The sequence below is a fragment of the Bacillus rossius genome, chromosome 13, assembly GCF_032445375.1.
Source record: "Bacillus rossius redtenbacheri isolate Brsri chromosome 13, Brsri_v3, whole genome shotgun sequence".
In the NCBI taxonomy this organism is placed as follows: Eukaryota; Metazoa; Arthropoda; class Insecta; order Phasmatodea; family Bacillidae; genus Bacillus; species Bacillus rossius.
In genome coordinates, this window is record NC_086340.1 from 16,489,510 (window position 1) to 16,511,390 (window position 21,881).

General features: G+C 35.1%; 1 protein-coding gene across 1 annotated transcript in view; it reads left to right on the forward strand.

The window, feature by feature from the left end:
• LOC134538600 (potassium voltage-gated channel protein eag) overlaps nt 1-21,881 on the forward strand; it is a 267,476-nt gene that overhangs the window by 187,131 nt on the left and 58,464 nt on the right. The gene's annotated exons all lie outside the window — the stretch shown is intronic.

Here is a 21,881-nt window from a genome sequence, read left to right on the forward strand (position 1 = left end):
AAAGACCAGACGGTATATTGCTCTTATTTTGTTCCAAGTATTATAAAATATTTTTGAAAATCTGTTCGAGACAGAAAATATTTAATGGTATAAATATCCTTGTCCGCTGTGACTTAAAGAAACATTACCTAAGAATTTTCTCCTGAATTATTTAGGAGATCTTTGCTGGGATTACAGTAAGTTCCCCAGTCGTTTAAATAACATCTCTACACTTTCTTGTCTGTATTATCTCATTAATATCCTACCATAATATTTTTATATGCTACAAAGTGGTGGTGATTTATATAGGGAAGATCAGTTTTAAAATGTAAGACTTTTTTTGTATATTGTTGCCTTGAGAAGTATATTAAATGAGATAATAAAAAAGATATAAAATATGTAAAACAATAAACAAAAAATAATTGAATAATTTACGAGCAATTTTTATAAAAAAATATTGTAATTAAATTTATATTGTGAACTTTTTTTCAAATATATGTAAATACAAAGTAAACAAAATGTTTTTGCATTTTTCGAGCCCAACAAAGTACCATCAGCGAAACCTTGCGTTAATTTTTTTTCTTAGCTGGGTGTGTGACATTTGGTGTATTATCATCTGTCCTTCGCAGCACATATATTATTCCTCGATAAGTCTTTAGGGTTCTGCTTACCCGAAGGTACAGCTTTAAACCGAGATAAGGTTTTACATTAAAAAAAATATTTTCAGGCGCTATTCATATATTTTTGATAATGTAAATATATATAAAAAAAAAACATTCTCCGCATTGCAAAGGGAAAAACATTGATATATTATGAAAGGTGTGTGCACCTACAATGGGGAAAAGTTTTGTTTGCCTCAAAAAAATATTTGTTAGTGACTTAAGGTGAACTATCAATGCATCAATTATCATAATGAAATAAGAACTGCGGTCTTTTAAAATGATAAACGTGTTTTCCATCAACCTCCACAACATGAGTGAGTTCTGCAAAAAAGGACTTGTGATTGATTTTTTATACAAATAGGGGGATTTTTTTTTCCAAGAGCTACGTAACATTGTAACTGCCTCAACTAAAGCTGTGGACTCAGTCTCTTATAAATGTCACTGAATGCTTTAGGAATACATATTTTTTGAGTAATTAATGGTGTATCGGTTCGGTAGAAAAAAAACATTCTATAAATAATTTTCAAATAACAAACCAAAACAAATTTTTATATTTTTACCTAAGCAAGTTTTGGCTCTGAAGTTCAGTTTTATGCTATTTAGGAGGAAATAAATAGGATATAAATTGTACAAAAATATAAGTTATAGCGAAGAAAATTGTTTGGATACAAGATGGCGGGGTTTAACACGCTACGTATACATATTTTATATACAGTTATATTTTTTACTATTAGTAAAGGGTTATTTCTGTAAAACTATTCACCTTAACTCTCTTGCATTTGATATTCTTTCACAAATTTTTTCACTAATTTTAATGTAATGGGTAGAGACCTGCAAAATTCGCGGTTTCGATGGCCTTCAGGATAGACTGCACATACCCCTGTACACTCGGGCAAATAACGCAAGTTCATTGGCTGTTGACTTGTAAGTCGTCTCAGCTGGTTTGTCTGTGATTCGATCTTTCTTTGGTTGAGGGTTTATAGCTGGTTGAGATTCGTCCAGATGAACAGTAAGCCAATAGCAAAATTATCTAAGAGGTATATGTGTTTGAATTCTAGCCTATCACCGAATGAATCCGCGAATTTTCAGGTCTCTTGTAATGGGTGTGTAAAAGGGCGCAAGTGTTTATAATGACTATCACTTGCACGCTTGCATTCACTATTATTACGCTTAGTGAATATTTGTTTAGGATATTTGTGACAGAACTACAAACTCGCGGGAGGTTTAGTGTTAAATTCACAGAAAAAGCCACTAATTACACAGGTCTGCGAAATTTTTTATGAAATTTTTTTTTGTTAAATGGTTAATATTTGTTTTAATTGTCTCAAAAGTAATATAAAACTGTATTCATATGATATATACCAGGTCACAATTATGAGATTTAGATGATATATATATAGTGTTTGAATACGAAAAAAAAAACAAAACAAATATTTAATAAAATGAATGAGAATCATTTTAGAATATTTTATAAAATTTTATTGAGTATATAGCTATTAAAATACAACATTAAGGTATACATGAAGAACACAATTAATAATAACGTTTTATTTTAAAAAAAAAGCTCCGTTTTGTTGGTTTTCGTTTATGATTTTTTATTTCATCTCTGTGTATCATACAGCAATAGTCCACCATAATATTAACGTCCCAAAGGCCTTGATATTTTTTTCCATCTCTTTTATGTCCTGATGAAACCGTTCACCTTGTTCTTCACTTTAGTCGCCTAGATGTTTTGGGAAACAATGAATGTGAGACTTCAAAAAATGAATTTTCAGACTCATATTACAGCCTAAATTTTTATAGGCGTTTAAAATTTTCTGGACAATATTTTTATACGCAGGATCTTTTGTGTTGCCTGGAAACTTAGATACGACATTTTTAAAGCCATGCCAGGCATTTAGTTCCAAGGTTGTCATCACTTTTTGAAATTCTGTATCCCTAATCAGTTTCCTGATATCAGGTACCATAAATATTCCCTCTTTCAACTTCGCATCAGATAAGCTAGGGAAACATGAACAAAGATACTTGAATGTCTTTCCATCTTGCGGTAATGCCTTAACGAACTGTTTGATCAAACTAAGTTTGATGTGAAGTGGTGGAAGCAATATATTTTCGGGATCCATCAAGCTCGGATTGATGACTTTTTTTACTCCAACTTTCAATTCCATTCTAATTTTCCAATCACTTTTTTACATTGTAAATTTCTTGCTCTACTGTCCCATTGACAAATATAATATAACAGGGGGATTTTGTGTAGCCTATCTGTTGACCAAGAAGCATGCATATGATTTTTAAGTCACCGCAAACTAACAATTTGTGTTCGGTGTATTTAATTTTCTCCAAAACATTTTTCAAGTTTTCGTAAGTTTCTTTAAGATAAACTGAATGAGCTACAGGTATCGATGCAAATTTATTGCCGATTAGCAAAAGGACAGCCTTTAAGCTTCTTTTTGAAGAATCTATAAAGAGTCGCCATTCTTGTGTATTGTATTCGATATTGAATTTTTGTATTAAACCGCCAATATCACAGCAAAATACTAAATTATCCTCTTTCTTAAAATACTCCACAAATTCTTGTTCTCTGCTTCGATACCAGTAAAATGTATGTAGTTGCAGCATCCAATAAATTGTTTTCTTTTAGTCGAGAACCGAGAAGTTCTGCAGCGTCCTTAGGTAATCCAAGATCCCGTACCAAATCATTCTGTTCTTGCTGTTTTAAAGGTCGAGGGTCATTTGTAGGGTGAAAAATTTCACCACTGCTTTGCAGATGATCACTTTGTTCTGAGTTTTGTGATAAAGGCGTTTCGAAGCTGTTAGTGTTAGTAGGAATTGGTATGGGTAATTCGGGTCCATGTGGAACTGGCTTTGTTACAGACAAAACATCAGGATACACAATTTTGGCGCGGTTTTTAGAATTATATCCTGTTACATTGGCCAAACAAAAATAACAATCATCTGTATGATTTTTTTGTTCCCGTCACAACATAGGAATACCGAATGACAATGATTTTGATTTACCGTAAGTACACTGTCCACTGTCTTAACACTTCAAGGTACTGTATGCGGAACCCACTGTTTCTCTTGGTAACATAACCTCATTCCGAAGTAAGCATGATAAGAATTTTTTACAAAGTCTGTTAATTTTAATCTTTGCTTAACTATTGTGTATTGTCCGCAAATATAGCAAAATACATTTGGATTATTTTGCAACTCCGAGGAGCCATAGTAGATTTAATAAAACAATCTTTTATTACACGTTTTTTTTTGCAGTTTAAACCACTATGATTAGTGATAGAATACATAAAACTTTTTTTGATACTTTTTCTCACAGGGGAAAGGCAGGTTAGTAACAATAGACTATAACATGGTCGGTCATAGAGTATAGAATAGAAATATAGATCATGGAATCAATTTTGCAAAAAAAAAAAAACCTACTTACCGATCTAACGAACTATTATATATTTATCTATATGCAAAAAGAATGTGACGTGATACGTCAAAACAAAGTTTATATTTGCTATATACAGACCAACATCTACATGTTTGTGATAAATTTATTTAAAAAACATTTTATCGCAGACCTGTGTTATAAGTAATTACGAGTAAATAATAATAATAATAATAAAACATGACGCGTGAGACTCCATCATAAATGCGACAAAAAGAGAGAAGAGTTTAAATCTGTCTTTAGGGCGCCGTCTGGTCAGCTGTGTATATGTGTTAGTGAGGCGGGATGATAAGCGCGACGCTCGCTGGTGCTTCTAGCGCGGTGTCTCCTCTGGACTGGCGCGCAGTCTTCTCCCAGTGCACAGGACAACTGTGAAATCTGAGCAGTGATCGTAACATGATATGGCGGAGAAACGAAGATAAACGTGTAATGCACGTCCCTCAAGTGCTTTCAAGAATCTGTACCGGTTGTTTCACTTCTAAATTACTCCGAAAACACGCCTTTTTGCCATTTAAAATCTTCTAAAAACACAGTTCAAAAAATTAATCCGAAATCGAAAGTAACTTTTCGGGCTCCAGCTCACACCTTAAGTGCTTTTCGTAAGCAGACCCCAACCCGGATATCTCGAGTAGTTTTCAAATCGCGTGGTTTTTTCCTTAAGCTCTGCGCACCGTGTGTGTGCCCGGGTAGGCGGGGGCCTTAACACGTGTCTTATTCGAAAGAAGAGGAATTGAAAAAAAAAAAAAAAAAAGTGCTTGGAGTCCCTCCGCGCGGAAGAAGTGAAACTTCGTAATGTGGAAATGAGAATAGGAAGGGGTAGAAATTGATTTTTAGTGAAATCATATTGTATCAAATCAAACTAAAATAAATCATGAAATCATTCAACGATAAAAGCTGTTTATTTAACTAAGCGGACGGGTTCGCCCCAAGGAGAATTTTTCACGCGGCGAGATCTCGTGGTCATAGAGAAATGACACACACTCACTGTTTATGTGTCTTTGAAATACGAATTCACACTCGCTCTGTCTCTTTCTATTCCTCCTCCCCAGGAGCGTTAAACGTTTAACACAACCTTGTTGGAAGTTGCGTTAGAAGTTTCACTTAAAAAAAAATTGGTTGTCTGTAAAGTCGGTTTACGGACGATAGTTTAACGTGACAACGTCATAACAAAACATTGATGAAATGATTGATCCAGAAGAAAAGGAAATATCATATTCGGCCTGAGACTGAGCCGTAATAGGTTTTTGCAACCAAACCATTTAGGCATTAAAAATATTATATTCTTTGAGGAAGAATTTTTTTTTAAAATTGTTCTATCTTTTGCATGATGAAATCTACCTCTGCATACTTTTATGAATAAAATTGAATCATTTTTATTGAATTATCACTATTTTTTATGGATACAAAGGAGTGAAATAAAATGTGCAATTGAATTAATAAATTTACTTTTATTTGCATTCATTAATTCAAATATATTTATTACTTTTGAAATGTTGCGTGCGCCGTATTTATTTTTACAAGTACAAAAACATTTGTCGCAGCAGCCGGGTTTCGAAGCGACAACCTTTAATTCAAGCCTAATGTACGCTAACCACACGCCCACGAGGCCATACTAAAATAATTTAGTTTCAGATGTTATATATATGTTTATAAAAATTTTGTTCACGGTAGGGGAATAATATTAACACGATTTTATAACAAATACGCATCCCAAATACACAAAACTTATTTATAATGTGTTACAATATTTTTTAAAACATTGTGCAAAAGATCCCTGGTGTAATTTGAATTATTATGTGTAACTGTAAAACACCATTGTTGGTTCAAAACGTATTTGAATTTTCAACATTACTTTTAAATAACCGTACCGATTGTGCTGAAAATTGGTGAACGATCGTTAAATTACATAATATTAATAATTCAAACGACGAAAATATGATTGAAAAGTCAAATCGATGGTTGTTCCAATCGAGTGGAAGAGAGATGCCACGCATGCGTACAATGAGCATGAAGAGAGATGCCACGCATGCGTACAATGAGCAAACAGGATACATCCGTAGTGGGACATCCGTAGTGGGACACTTTTTCGTGCGTGCAGCCGGCGTTCATCGATTTATTAGACGTTGTCACGTCAAAAAAAAAAAAAGGTCTGGATGGTGGTGACTTTCGACCGCGGAAGCGACGAACCGGCGAGCAAGTCGTTATAATTAAAAAAAAAAAAAAAACTTCCGTCGAGGGACGTCTTCCAGAAATTCGTGGAACTCGGGGTGACCGTTAAAAAGTACGACGACACGTGACCGCGCGTGTTCCTACCGGAAGCACCTGGGGCGACGCATGGGGCCGGGTCACCGCGGTGTTTGTTCGAGGAAGGGGGGGGGAGGGGTTACTGACGTCACCACGACCTGCCCCCTTCCCCCCGCTTCCCCTCCTGTGGTGTCGTCGGGTCACTGCAGGAAAGGGAGTGGTGGGGGAGGGAGAAGGGAGGAGGAGGAGAATCGAATTAATTAACGGGCGGCCAAGAACAGGGATGCTAGGCCGGTCTGCGGTTTTGTAGCGTGTGTCCGAAAGACCCCCCCTTTGGATCCAAGGGACCGCTACCTCTACGTTGGAGAGGAGGGAGGGTAACAGCGCACCAGCAAGTAATCAGCTAACCCCCCCTCCCTATCAACCCAATTCACGTACAGCCGCATAGGCCCGCTTCTCGAACAAACAGAAACGTGAAATCAAACTTCCGCAGAGTCTTTCTGTACTCGCCGGAGATGTGAGTGTTCACGTGTCATTATTTGTTGCAAAATAAGCTTACAACACGAAACTGGAAACACTTAAGTCAACCTAGAATACTTAAAAAATAATGCCGGGCGTGATGAATATACGCAAATTGTGTTTTAAAACTGCGTTTCTGGACGCGAATCACACGTAGTTTCAGCACCCACCGCTAGAATTCACTACAGGAGAAACTGCATCGACTAAACAGATCCCGATGAAAACGAAAGAGACTTGAAAAAAAGAACCAAACCCCGGCTTCGGACCTGGTTTCTCAACAAGTAATTTCATTTAAATACTGCAAATCTTGTTTAAATTAATTAAACAGTTAATACTATAATTTTTTTCTCTTTTGGATTTTGAACTTTGGTTCGCGCCATCTGCCACAGACTGAAGTACCGTGGTTGTTACACATAATTCTGTTGGGGACACACCACAACGCCGAAATACCACAACGCCGAACGTAAAATAACGCCGAAAACCATAAGGCCGAATGCCAAATTGACTACAACGCCGACAGCTAGAAAACTGCTGTGTACCACAACGCCGAATTACCACAACGCCGAAATACATTAACGCCGAAAAATGTCATTGCAGGACTGCCACAAAGGTTAGGTTAGGTTAGGTAAGATAAGGTAAGGTTAGGTTAGGTTAGGTTAGGCTAGGTTAGGCTAGCCTAGGTTAGGTTAGGTTGTGGTACATTTTTCGGCGTTACTGTATTTCGGCGTTGTGGTACACGTCAGTTCTATAGCTGTCGGCGTTGCGGTCAATTTGGCATTCGGCGTTATGGTATTCGGCGTTATTGTACGTTCGGCGTTGTGGTATTTCGGCGTTGTGGTAACGACCCAATTCTGTTTGTTGAATTCCGTCGCATTCACAAAAGTACTCCCACCAAATGCCTTATGCCGACAGGTAAGATGTTACACATCAAAAACCGCCCGCGAAAGAGATTTCTGGACCGCAGCATCATCTGTGTTTCGTGATTGGACTTGAGCTTCTTTCAGGTGCACGAGTCTCAGCCAATCAGTGAGGCAGCCAATCAGTGAGGAAGCAAACGCGTCCTGAATGGCTTGGCACAAAACAAATCGACGCGACAGTGGAATTTCCTGCCCCCCTCTCTTCTTCAAGGAATTTGTCTCCCATACCGATCGCCGTTTCCTATTGTAGTTTCGTTTCCTATGTATTTATTTTATTTTAGACGGTGGAAAATGCTAAAATTCGTGATATTACGGGCGCATTAGCTATTTTAAGGTTTTCAAACACTTAATAATTAAATGAAATTCATACTTTAAAATAAAATTTATAAACTGTACCAACTGATACAAATCGTATGTAGATTTTTTCTGTAAAATATTTTCTTAAATGTATTACATAAATTATTTTCGGAGTGAATTAATTTTACAAGATAATAACAGTGTTTAGTTATTAAGGGCCAGGGGAAATTTTTTTTACGCGGAGTAGTAAGGTAGCTTAAATATTTCAAATAATGGACCAATATATTTGAGGAGACATCTAACGATATACAATAATCCAAACATGCTGCTACTGTGATTGGGCCGCAGTTAATCTTAAGGACTAATAGTGAGCTAATGAATAACCTTCGGAAAGAGAAGTGTTGAATCGCAGTAATCCCAGATCACATATCTTACCACAACTTAACTCTTACAGTAACTAATGAGCTGGTGTAATTTGCCCGATAACACAGAGGATTGCGTAGTCCATCCCGAAGGTAATTAAAAACCGCTAATTTTTCCAGTCTCTATAAATTATCTAATTTATAGTTACTGAAAAAATTTCGCGGATTCAGTGACCTCTAGGAAAAACTCCACAATCCTATAAGAACTCGGATAAATGCCACCTGCTCATTAGCTAAAGACTTCCAAGATCTGCTTGCAATTCGAGACTGCTTTTGTTCTCTTTTTTTCCATTGGCAGAGTACTCGAGATAAATTGAGGGCTCATCGTTGAAGCGATAGAAAGGTAAACTTTTTTTTTTTCAACTCTAGCCTCTCACGAGATGAATCCACGATTTTTTTTCTTGTCCCTTATTATTGCGTCATCACTTTAAGTCTCGTAGAAGCAAAAATACTCCACTGCTGGTGAAAACTGCGCTTAAGTAGTTTTTATTAAATATGTATATGTATATAAAAAAAGGGCGCATGTAATTCAGTACACGCGATAGAAGTGAAACATTTTTGACAATTCAAACCTCGACTCGTGAGTATATCGTAAAGGGTTCCGAATGGCATAATTGTTTGAAGAAACAGTAACACGCAAAGTTTTCCTTATGGTGTGAGTATTTCAACAGTGAGTAATATTTACTGTGAATTAATCATTATTGATTGATCAATAATTAATTCAGAACCTGAGCAGTTATTTTTAAGTGAGTATTAATTTTGTTAATTCATGTTTTGTTTAATTTATTTTAATTTTAATAACATTTCTAACAAATAATAAAAAAAGTTAAGTGATTTAAATACTTGGAAAAGAAATGAAATCCATAAAACTTTGCGTTGTGTTATTCTTAGAAAAGTGTCTTCTTTCTTTCTCTCTCTCCCTCTCGCTTCCGTGTTACCCCTTACGATGTACTTACGAGTCGAATGTTTGAATTGCCAAATAAGTTGCACTTCTATCACGTGTAACTGAGTCACACGCGCTCTTTTGTTTTTATTCCTCACGACTGTGCAGATTTTGTGTGACCGACTCTTGAGTTGTCAACTGCCTCTAACGAGGCAGTGGTTGTGTAATCATTTCATTCCACGCAATAATATGTATATATATTTTTCCGGGTTTGTGTCTCGGAATTAAGGCCACGCGCGCGACACACAAAAGCTCGTGTCGGGCGACTGCGGCGCGCCGCGCGGCAGATGGTGGAAGCTGATAGCCTCGGGCGCTGACGTCAGAGAACCGCCGTGCGTGAGCACACCGGTGCCCTGCCAGCAGATACGAGCGACACATAGGGCTGCACGTACGTCACGGAATTTAAAAAAAAAAAAATGCTTTATTGTAAAAGCTCCACACGCACGAGGGTTTTTTATTTTAATTTTAATCGTTATAAAATAATTAAGGACCGATTTTTATTTAACTAAATGAATTGAAATATTCTCGAACATCCGCCATTCATAAATAACACTAATTTTTTTTAAATTCTTGATGGAATTTTTTTCTATTTATTATTGGTATCGGTGTCTCATACATGTGCTATTTGTTTTTGTGCGAAAGGGGTTGGTGGGTATTTTAACGGTCGTAGCCTATTAAACTTCCATCTAGGGGTTGTTGCATTTTCAAGTTGTAATATTCGTTTGATTGCAATTTTTCGAACGTTTCAATACTTAGGAATCAAATAATTATTCTATACCCTCTATTTTATAGTTTGGATGTGCAGCCGATGTTAAAAATAGATACATTCTCTACTGTTTGAAAACTACAGTGGTGGTGCTTAAATGATCGCTGAAGTGGTATTAGGGAATCATAATTTTTTATTTAAGGAATTTTTTTATATTTAAGTTATTTAAAATGATACTAGGAAAATTTTAATCATACGCAATTAAATAAGTGATTGATGTTAAATTTACAGTGATTTATGTTAAAATATATGATTTTAGGAATTTGTGAGATAAATTTTTAGTTATTCAATACAATGATGGCAAAATACATTTTAAAATTAAATTAAACCTTAAAGATTATATGTTCCCGAAATAATCTTTTGCATAGTTTTAAAAACACGTTTTTGAGTAAATTTTTTTATCAAGAGTCGAAAAGTGCGAAACATCGATACTTTCTAATCAGTGAAGTTTGTGAAGTTAGTCTTTCTTGTAAAAAACAAAAGCATTACTTTTAAAGGAACTGGGCTGGCTCTGTCAAAAAGTGTTTCAATTATTTCTTTTTAATTTACATAAAAGGTTTTTTTTATGGAGCGAAAAATTACTCTGCCTGGAATTCATGTGTAAAAAAATCAGTTTATATTTTAATATTAAAATTAGTAAACACAACAGAAAAACAAAAACTTTATCATGGACACATGCGTGAAGAAATGAACAAAAAGAACACCATAGAAATGTAAAGTCTGTTTCAAAATATGCGGTACATTACGTTAAGGAGCAAATGGAACTCAACAAACCCAAGCACAATCAATGTACGTTGGAACTCAATCCATGAAACGCTAGAGGGCGCTTTCCGGAAGGTCTATAAACGCGCTGAGGCTGACTATAAAGACTGTGTGTTGACGGCCGCCAGGTCAGCGCAGGCGTACGCAGCGGACAAATAGACTCGTCATTGTGGAGAAACCAACAAACCAATCTGCGTAAGTATATGTTCCTTAAGATGAAAAGCCTCCGATACTTAAAACCTGTACAATGTAGTCGCTATAATACGTCAGCAAAAAAAGTACATTGCTAAGCATTTTTTTTTACGTTTTTAGTTGTTTTTTTTCCACCTTATTTATCCAAGCATATGTATTTGTTTCTCCAGTTACTGTAGGTAGGTAGTGTAAGCGTACGAAATGCGCAGTAAGGGTCAAATACTTCAACGGTTACCTAACGTATAATTATATATATACATATATACAAGGAGTGTTTAGAAAGTAAGTACCGTTCGGTCATTAAAAAAAAAGAAATATAAAAAAGGTTTTATTGGAAGTCTTAGTTAACTACATATCTACATCACATTATCACATTGTTGCCATTCAGTTTCAAGCACTTTTCGCAACGCTCTACCAGTTTATTTAACTGCTCTGCATAGAATTACGCTGCCTGGAAAATAAACCTGTTGACAATCACTTTTTGTACATTTTTCTGTAATTGTTGACTCACGTTTCATTAAATCAACCACTATGAAGCCCTTTTCGTCCAAATAAAAAAACGGCAGCCATCATTTTTCGACTCAAGTACAGAGATTGCTTAAACGTTTTTTTCCCCCGAGCTGTTTACTAAGCGCCTGTGCTTAGACTTCACTCATTGCGTTCAGAAATCCGTGATGCCTATGTCCAAGGCGTCCGTTCCATTCCCAGGCGGCGAACATAATTTGCAGAGGGGTTAAAGAAACTGGTAGAGTGTTATGAAAAGTGTTTGGAACGGAATAAAAATTATGTAAAAAATGTGAAGTAGATATATAGTAAAATAAAACATTAAACAAAAACTTTCGCAATTTTATTATTTTTAACGACCAAACGGATCGTACACTAAGCATATACCTGGTATCTGACACACAGACATAACACACACACCACACGCACACACGCATGCATATTATGTACTCTTTTAAAAATAATTACCTCTTTTTATAATTTTTCTTAATCATTCCCATTTCAAAATTATTTTCATTAAGTTATTTAAATCTACAGGGATCCATTAATAATTGTAAATGATTAATTAATAAATAAAATTTTAATTTCAATAGCAGAGATACAGGGTCAGCACCTGTATCTCCATTTCCCTCACAATGCCGCTGTGAGGCGGATGGACTAATAGTGCGGCGCATTCTGCATCAATATTCGCATCTCCGGCGGTAAGTCTTGATGCGGGAGCCAGTGCGCCGCGCTATTAGTCCACCCGCCTCACAGCGGCATCGTGAGGGAGAGGGACATCCAGGAGATGGCCCTGTATCTATCTTCACTGGGGGCTGAACAAACATTCAGGCATATGTAGGAGCCTCTGTCGATAATTATATGTTTATACTTAGAATTCAAAAATACCGTGGCATTACAAATAAAATACCATACCATTGATTAAATGGTTCAGGTGCGGATGTACGTCAAAAGACATTGTCAATTTTAATGTCGTAATATAAACTTTTTCTCTGTTCTTGACCTTCAGTGTACTTACTTTGCATCCGTGAGGATAATTATAACTATGCTAAAACTTATTAATGCCAATTAGTGCAGTAAAAGAGTTTTATATTTAATAAATAAAAAAAATTCGCGAAGTGGCTCATATAATTTTCTAAGTTGTTTATATAATATCACTGTTATAAAAAAAAGGTTATTTTGTAATAAATAAACCTATTTTTAGAGCAGCTACTTTATTTCTCACATGGTTTGATTTAATTTATAAATTACGATTTTTTTGCTATGTGGGAATTTTCGAAGTATAAACATCTTAGCTCTCGGTATACGGCATTTGGTAGGAGAAATTTCGTTAAAACGGAACGGAAGTAGATTAAAGGAAATTCATCGCAAATATGGCGGACCAACATGTAGCAACATTAACCTGTTTATAGTCACTTCCGTGAACATTATGGGCCATACTATAAATATATTGGTAGGCCAAATGAAACTTTATGGTAGTGAAACTACCCTGGAATATATATTTGTTAAACCAAAATAGTCATAATAACGATCTTAGGCTTTCGCGGCCAATGTCTGAAGAACCCAGAAGCCAAGCTACTTTAAAATAGTCATAAAAAAAAGTAATCTCAAGTTAAAAAAAATAACGTAAGGAAACTGGCATTCCACTGTTGATAATACGCAGTATTCCTTTCCCAAATCTGATTTTCCCGAAAATGCAGTGGTATAACGCGCGGGTGAAAATTTAAAGTCGTTATTTTTGACGTGGTTCAAACCTCATCACTTGAAAACATTTTTTTATTTTACTGTTTTTTTACAGATCACTAGTTTATACAAATTTTTCTGTGAGCAAATATATGAAACTATTTTATTAATTTTATTTCTATAATATTATTAAATACATAGCTTAGTCTATTTGATTATTATTTCACACTAGGCAGCCGTATATCTAATTATTTTACTTAAAATAAATTAAACAACGTTTATTAAAAATTAATGTCAGCAATTTCACATTGGCGTTAAAAAATAATTTTATAATAGTACAACTCTCCCTTAATACTGTTGTAATAATTTGTATTCATCTAACGAATGTGGAAACTTTACATCTGTTTCGTGCTGCCATCTGCGCGTGATGGTGGCAATCAACGTTTCGATACAGGCAGCGTATTATATCGGCGGGTGGAGAAAGTACGTACTTGAAAAGCTAATATTTATCACGCTCGGCGGTTAACGGGAACCCTAAGATGTACATCAAGTTCTGTACCTGCCCGAACACGCCCGAATATTCACCTTCGGCCAACCTCGGGTTTATTTATATATATTTATATTTGTCTGTTTATTTTAACTATACTAACCTAACTAACCGTCCATATTGTTTTTTTAATTTTGCTAACCTAACCGACCACTTTTAATATTTGAATTCATTTTTTCCTGCGCAAAAAAATAAAACAAATCCCAAGGTTGGCCGACGGTTAATATTCGGGCGTTTTCGGGCAGGGACAGAGCTTGATGGACATCTGAGGCTTCTCGGCGTTTAACAGCGCGACGCATTGTCACGTGGTTTTTCTAACACCGGGTTTCTAACCTACGCAAGAAACGCCGCGACGCAAGCGACGCATGTTATAAGTTTGTTTAAGACATACCCGTTACCGAATTTAAATGTTTACTCATCACTGGAGAGTACTGAAAGACTCTCTCACATATTTAGTTTTTTGACGTGACAACGTCTAATAAATCGATGAACGCCGGCTGCACGCACGAAAAAGTGTCCCGTAACGCACATTGTCCCGTAACGCTGTGTCCCGTCACGCTCATTGTACGCTTGCGCCGCATCTGTCTCTCTTCCACTCGATTGGAACATCAACCATCGATTTGACTTTTTCGAGGCACATTAAACTTCAAACACTCCCATTCGTTTCCTACTTTTCCTATCATCGTCCTATCCTTAACATAATAACACAGATTGGAAGAAGTTAAACAGCAAACATGTATAAAAGTTATAGTTAAAATAATCTCTTCGTTAAAGTAATAAACATTTTGAATTAATGAGTGCAAATAAAAGTAAATTTATCAATTAAAATGTAGTTTTCGTTTCACTCCTTTGTATCCATACAAAATAGTGATAATTCAATAAAAATGATTCAATTTTATTCATAAAAGTATGAAATCATTTCATCAATGTTTTGTTAATACGTTGTCACGTTAAACTATCGTCCGTTAACCGACTTTACAGACAACCAAATTTTTTCTCCTCAATATTTCGTAACATAGCGCTTCGCCCGTTGGTTTCCGACCTTACGTCGTGTGGTGATTTGTGTTTGTCTGGTTGTGTTCCTTTACATCCTTAACTTACGTACACCACGAATTTCGGGACTTCCTGTACTTAATAAGTTTTTTTTTAAATTCATAAATGTTGAATGCGATTCGTTTGTAATCCAGATGTAACACGTCAACAGCAGCGCCCGGCGGAGAAAGAGAACCTTGTTCATTGCACCGGCCCCAGAGATAAGGACGTTGCAAGCGGGATCGATAGCCACCACACACATGCATGCAGCTCACGCAAGTAGGCATCACGTGACCAGAATCGCCGAGGTTATGTCGAGGTGGCGCAGTTGTGCGGAGGGTGTAAGGGGGTGGGAATTTGGGGGGGGGGGGGGGGTGGGGATGGAAATGCAGCAATTGGTGGGCCTAGACTTTGTAGGACCCTGGGACGATTTACTTTTCGTGGTCCCTAATATTTTGGCTCTTTTGGGCCTAACCGAAGCAGGAAAAAAAATTGGTTGTCTGTAAAGTCGGTTTACGGACGATATTTTAACGTGACAACGTCATAACAAAACATTGATGAAATGATTGCATACTTTTATGAATAAAATCGAATCATTTTTTTGAATTATCACTATTTTGTATGGATACAAAGAAGGAGTAAAATTAAATCTACAATTTAATTGATAAATTTACTTTTATGTGCACTCATTAATTCAAATATGTTTATTATTTTAACGAACAGATTATTTTAACTATAACTTTTATACATGTTTGCTATTTAACTTGTTCCAATCTGTGTTATTCTGTTAAGGATAGGACGATGTTAGGAAAAGTAGGAAGCGAATGTTTCAAGTTTAATGTGCCTCGAAAAAGTCAAATCGAAGGTTGTTCCAATCGAGTGGAAGAGAGATAGATGCGGCGCAAGCGTACAATGAGCGTAACAGGACACAGCGTAACGGGACAATGTGGGTAACGGGACACATATTCGTGCGTGCAGCCGGCGTTCATCGATTTATTAGACTTTGTCACGTCAAAAGATGAGTACAATCGCAACTTTAAAATACCAATATTTTATTAGCTACGAAAATTGTGTTGGAGCAAACACGGCATTAAAGTTATCAAGCATTTTTTGGTTCTCTAAAGCATACCGAACGCGGCATTATATTTCGATTATTTTTCAAAGTTAAAGTTGCAGTACAATAAATACATTAAAACAAAATTATACTGAAAATTTTTTAAACACGCATTATAACACTTAGTGTATGTATGTATATTTCTTTTTTGCTTAAACGACAGAAATCAGTCTGTTAAATACTCCTACAAACAAACAACCTTATTTATATGATTAAACATTTAATATTTAACAGTAAAAATTTCATCACGAATACTTTTATTTTACATGGCGTCGAATAAATGTCGGCTAACAACTTCTTGTGTCGCTACAGTATGACGAACGCTGCGCTACCATTTTATTTCAACGTTAACTAAATATTATTGAATTTGTAATGCGTAATTTTTAAGTAGTCATTACTTCTGTTTATGACTATAAATTATAACATCTTTTTATTAAAGGATGGAAATACCATTGCAAAGTTTAGGTTGGCACACTAATAGGCTAAGTACATTCCTAGATGTACGTGAAATTAATATATATATATATGTATATATATAAATGACTGAATCACGCGAGTCCACCATATTTTCTATATTTCTGAGACTTACACACAAATTTCCGTTCCTTTCGACTTCCGTTCCATTCATGAAATTACTCCTACCAAATGCCGTATGGAAAAAATAAAAGCGACGGTGTTTTAAAGCGAGTAATACGAACATCTCTTACGAATCGATTAAAAAAAAAAACGATTATTCTAATATCGCACAGTTTTGGCCCATCACTGGTTTTTGGTTCTCGATCTCCAGACCAACGTAGAGACCTCCGTCTGCTATTAGTTCGATATTGGGCTGCGTAAACATGCTCGGAACGACTGTGAAAGCTGCAGCGCCGAAGCCCGAAGTTCAGCGGTGGTACCTCGTGGTTATAAAGGGTGAGAGTAGTTTAATAAGCGCCCCATTTGGGGTTGGTGGGGGGGGGGGGAGGGGGGGGGGGAGAAAGAAGGTGTCGCCCTTCGATGGCATGATATCACGCGAAGAGGGCGACACACACCGTACTGCAGTCAAACCTTGTATCGATCAGTTTCCGTAATGCAAATATCCTTCCGCGAGCAAGAATGGGCGGGCACTCGGAAGCAAGGCAATAAAAAAAATTAATTACGGAAAAAAAGGAATAAAAGCCTTCAAAGGCGGTGCATGTCCTGTTACAGGTTATCATTTTTATTTTTACGTCCAACACGGTTGAACTTGTAGATGCATTGAGTGACCACACTTTAACAAAATGAAAAAAAATATATATATATATATATATATATATATATATATATATATAGTGCATACTATTTACGTAATTAGCTGGAAAAGTTGAATTTTCATAATTTTTCTGCAGTATGTGTAACAAATTTTTTTAAAAATAAATATGTGAAAATTTTTGGGTCCGAAGGCAAAGCTGGTGGCCACTGCGTGGTGTGATTTAAAAATTCTTAAAAAAAAAAAACTTTTAATTTTGTTTATCCTTTTCAAAATCACAAGACTTCTGACAGTTTAAAAAGGCCGCGTAAAATTAAATATATTTTTTTCTGAAAGAAAGTAAATAATATCACGTAGAAACTAGTAGAATTGACTTTAAAACTAGGAAAATTCCAGCTTTATATTCAATTTTATCCTTCTTATTCATACTGCACAATAACGTTAAAATAAAAATGCCACTTTGCCCTGCTAACTATGATAAAAGTACGGGATGTATACATATATTTTTTTATTTTATGAAAGTTCAGCCACTCAAAAATGTCGACAAGTATAAACGTTTGGAATGACCGGGAACGGAACATTCACCCTTAAAGACAAAAAAAAATTATACAGTTGCTGCGAGTTGTGTACGATTGTGCACATTCTTAGCTTCCAGTATACGTAGTATATGTCAGAGATGACAAATCTGTATGCCGTGTATAAAAATAAAATAAGATTTAGGCACACTTACATTGTAAAAAATACTAAATTTGGTAGTCGGTTTGGTCAATGCGATAATTTAATAAAACATGTAAGTCTTGTACAGATAAGTTTTTTGTTGTAAGAAAAAATGTTATTGTCATAACTTACCTGTTTGTGGAAATGGTAATTAAATATCACACACTTGAAGAACACTACATGGTCTAGAGTTAAAAGAATTAAGACTGTTGCGTCGAAGACACGCGGCAAAGTATTACAGTGGCAGCCAGGCATGACCGCTAAATCGCATGCATTGTCAACGCTCCATTAAAAAAAATTATGAAGGCTCGACTTCAAGGTCACGGGTTGAATCATCGTCGTCAGGTAACACTGGGTGTGTGTGTGTGTTTGGGGGGGGGGGGGGCGGAAGTGTAAGAGATGGCCGAGTCGACGAGATTCGGCGCAATTAAAGGCGAAGCCCGGCCTTAAAGATGTGTTTGATTACGGATAGCATTTATGACACGTTGCGCTATTCTAAAGCAGTCTATTTTCATAGTTTAAGTCAATGAAATGTATTTTTCAAAGTGATAACAAGAGAAAAAAATTGGTTGCCTGTAAAGTCCGTTTACGGACGATAGTTTAACGTGACAACGTCCTAACAAAACATTGATGAAATTATTACATACTTTTATGAATAAAATTGAATCATTTTTATTGAATTATCACTATTTTGTATGGATACAAAGAAAAAATGAAATGAAACATACAATTTAATTGATAAATTTCCTTTTAATTGCACTCATTAATTCAAATATGTTTATTACTTTAACGAACATATTATTTTTACTATAACTTTTATACATGTTTGCTATTTAACTTCTTCCAATCTATGTTATTCAGTTAAGGACAGGACGATGATAGGAAAAGTAGGAAACGATTAGGAGTGTTTCAAGTTTATGTAATGTACCTCTAAAAAGTCAAATCGATGGTTGTTCCAATCGAGTGGAAGAGAAGTAGATGCGGCGCAAGTGTACAATGAGCGTAACGGGACAATATGCGTAACGGGACAATGAGTCATCCTTTTTCGTGCGTGCAGCCGGCGTTCATCGATTTATTAGACGTTGTCACGTCAAAAATGTTTTGCGGGAGTATTAAGTCAAGGATGATCTGGTTATACAGTATCGAAAGTAGAATGGGATCACCTCTTAAAGTCCCAATGAGGCGCGTCACTGACTTAAAAAGACTACACGCCAGTCCTGTGGCTGGAGCGTAGAGGCGAAGATTCTTGCGATGCGCGAGCCAGGGTCGACCTTAGCGCCCACTTTTCCCCTTCCTTTTGGATGCAATCCTACCGACCGCACTCACAGAAATTGTAATAAATTTGCGGACTTTTCAGCGAATAATCTAACTCGAAAAAAAAAAACAATGAGTTTTTCGTAATTTCACCGTACTTTTGACTCCAAGTTGCATGTTTCGTTCTAAGAAAATATACACATACATGTGGACAAAAAGTGTTTTTAACCTGTTTTTGAACAATTTGTTGGTATAGTAAAAATATATGTATATATTTTGGATTGACGTTCAAAATAAGCAAATTTGCAAAGATTCCTGGATAATTCTTAACCAGCATTATTCGTAACTTGAAGGTGAAATTGTTAACTGTGTAGGGTCAACCAGCCTTCTGAAGAGACAGCCTTGCACCAGGATGAAATCTTATTATTTTACATAATTTTTAACATGAGTCAGTATTTTCCATAATTTAAAAATAAATAAATAAAAATATGTGATGGGCATTGTAACGAGAGTAACATGGCTATTAAAGAAAAAACCAAACGAAAACCTACTATGAAGGTACACGGCGGTATTAGCCAAATATATCTTAATGAGCTTGCTTCCAATGTTTACGATGGAATTAGATATTTAGCTATCAATTAACACGTTTGATGTACCGAAATTAGTTAACAATAAGTATTTTCTTACTGGCCGTTTTTGACATTCACATTTCATTTTTTCAAAGTATACACACATTAAAATTTCTAAAGGTAAGAATATAGTTCTGTAGTCTCAACGGAAAAAATAAACATTTAAAATAAAAAGATAATTAATACAATATTTCTCACTAAAAATCATTTTGCTGTCATCACAAAATAATTGGCAAACCATATACTGAAAAAACTTAAATTTGGCGCCAAAAAACTGTGGTTTCATGCATGCTATTTTCATAATCGAGCGTTTAAAAAGAAGTTTAAGATGAGGAGTAATCTTATAATTGCGAAGTACTATAAGTTATCCGGAGTAATAAGTGATACAGTTTAACACCTGCTGAAGATTCTCAGCAGATTATACTGTAAAAAAAAAAATGTTGTGTAGTTTTTGCTTAAAGTGTATGTGGCAGCAGATTTCCCACCGATGTCAGTGTAGTTTTCCCACCTGAGCTTGATGTCGGTATTTTTACACTTGTGCTCATTTAAAAAGTACTATCAAAAGTGTAAAATTACAATAGCAATTATTTTTTTATGTATTCCATAGTTGCTGGCGTGGGCCGATTGCACAGAAAAATATTTTCTGTACTTTTATAAAAGAGTCCTTTGGAAACAAGTTTCCAAAAATTAGTTTATAATATTACAATAAAGATATTGTAACTTTGTACAACACATGCCTATGGTTATTTTTGCATATATGAAATACGTTTTTCAAGATAATACTGAGCATTTCTTACGAAACTTGTAGCATATTTGAAATATTAATTGATTTATTCATTCAGACATTAATTATTTTAAAACATGGAAAAAATAATTGAGTATTCAATAATTGGATGTCATTATGTTTTATTATGCGTATTAATGTGTGCCGTGGAAAGCTATTCATGGAACGGTTTGCAAATAACTTTAACTATTGGAGGTACTGGGACGACACAAAGCATACATGCTCGGGTAAAATTCAGAACCCAGTATTACTGCGATCAATATTTTGTAGTGATTAATAGTATTTTTCATGTAAATGTAAAAAATTTCAAATACCTGTAATTTTGCATTAATATTTTTTTTTTGCGTTACGAAAATTCTACAATGTGTTGATTTTATCACCATTTATTTAAAATCAGAGTGCACTAGTAAAGTATTAAATTTACCAAACGTTTGAGTTAATGGTCTCTAGCGTCTTAACACATCATACACACTAATAATATTTAAAAGAAAATGGAAATACCATTTTCGTAAAATAATGTAATTTTAAAGTTAGTATGAATTGCAAAATACAATTTATAGTCTTTTTGCAGTTCTTGGTAGTTATAAATGTACTCTGACAATTATGAAAATGACTTAAGAGTGTGTGTAAAACTAGTGTACTGATATTAATATATTTCTTAGTTTTATTTAATAATTGTCGTGTGAGTGTGAATTCACATATACATACAAATATGTAATTTAACAAGGTAGATATTGAAATAACAAACGTAAATTCGTGTATTTATTCCGAATACTGTACCACAGTTTAGTTATATAGAAACAAAATTACACAAATATTAACAGTTTTTAAAATACAATACATAAATGTAAAACCACAAGCCTTTGTATATAAAATATTAAGAATTTTAATTAACACGGTAGTATAGTCTTTAGCAAAAAATATAATAAGCGATACTTCTGGAAGAAAGTTCGTGTTAAAATCAGAGAAAAAAAAAAACAAGCAAAATATGTATAATGAGTAAAATGCAGCCTGTTTATCTCAAACGTAAATTAGAAAGAGAAAAAGTTTACAGAAAATTTTGTAGGTACATTTTTATTGCTATGCCATCACTTTATTGTCTTTGTTTTTTATTAAAATTTAATGTTATAAATTTTCCATCATAACATGCAGAAGAGACACAAAAAATTCCTTTTGACGTCTGGTGTTTCGTCAATCAATCAATACGCATTATTGCCTTTTTGTTTGTTAGCTATGAC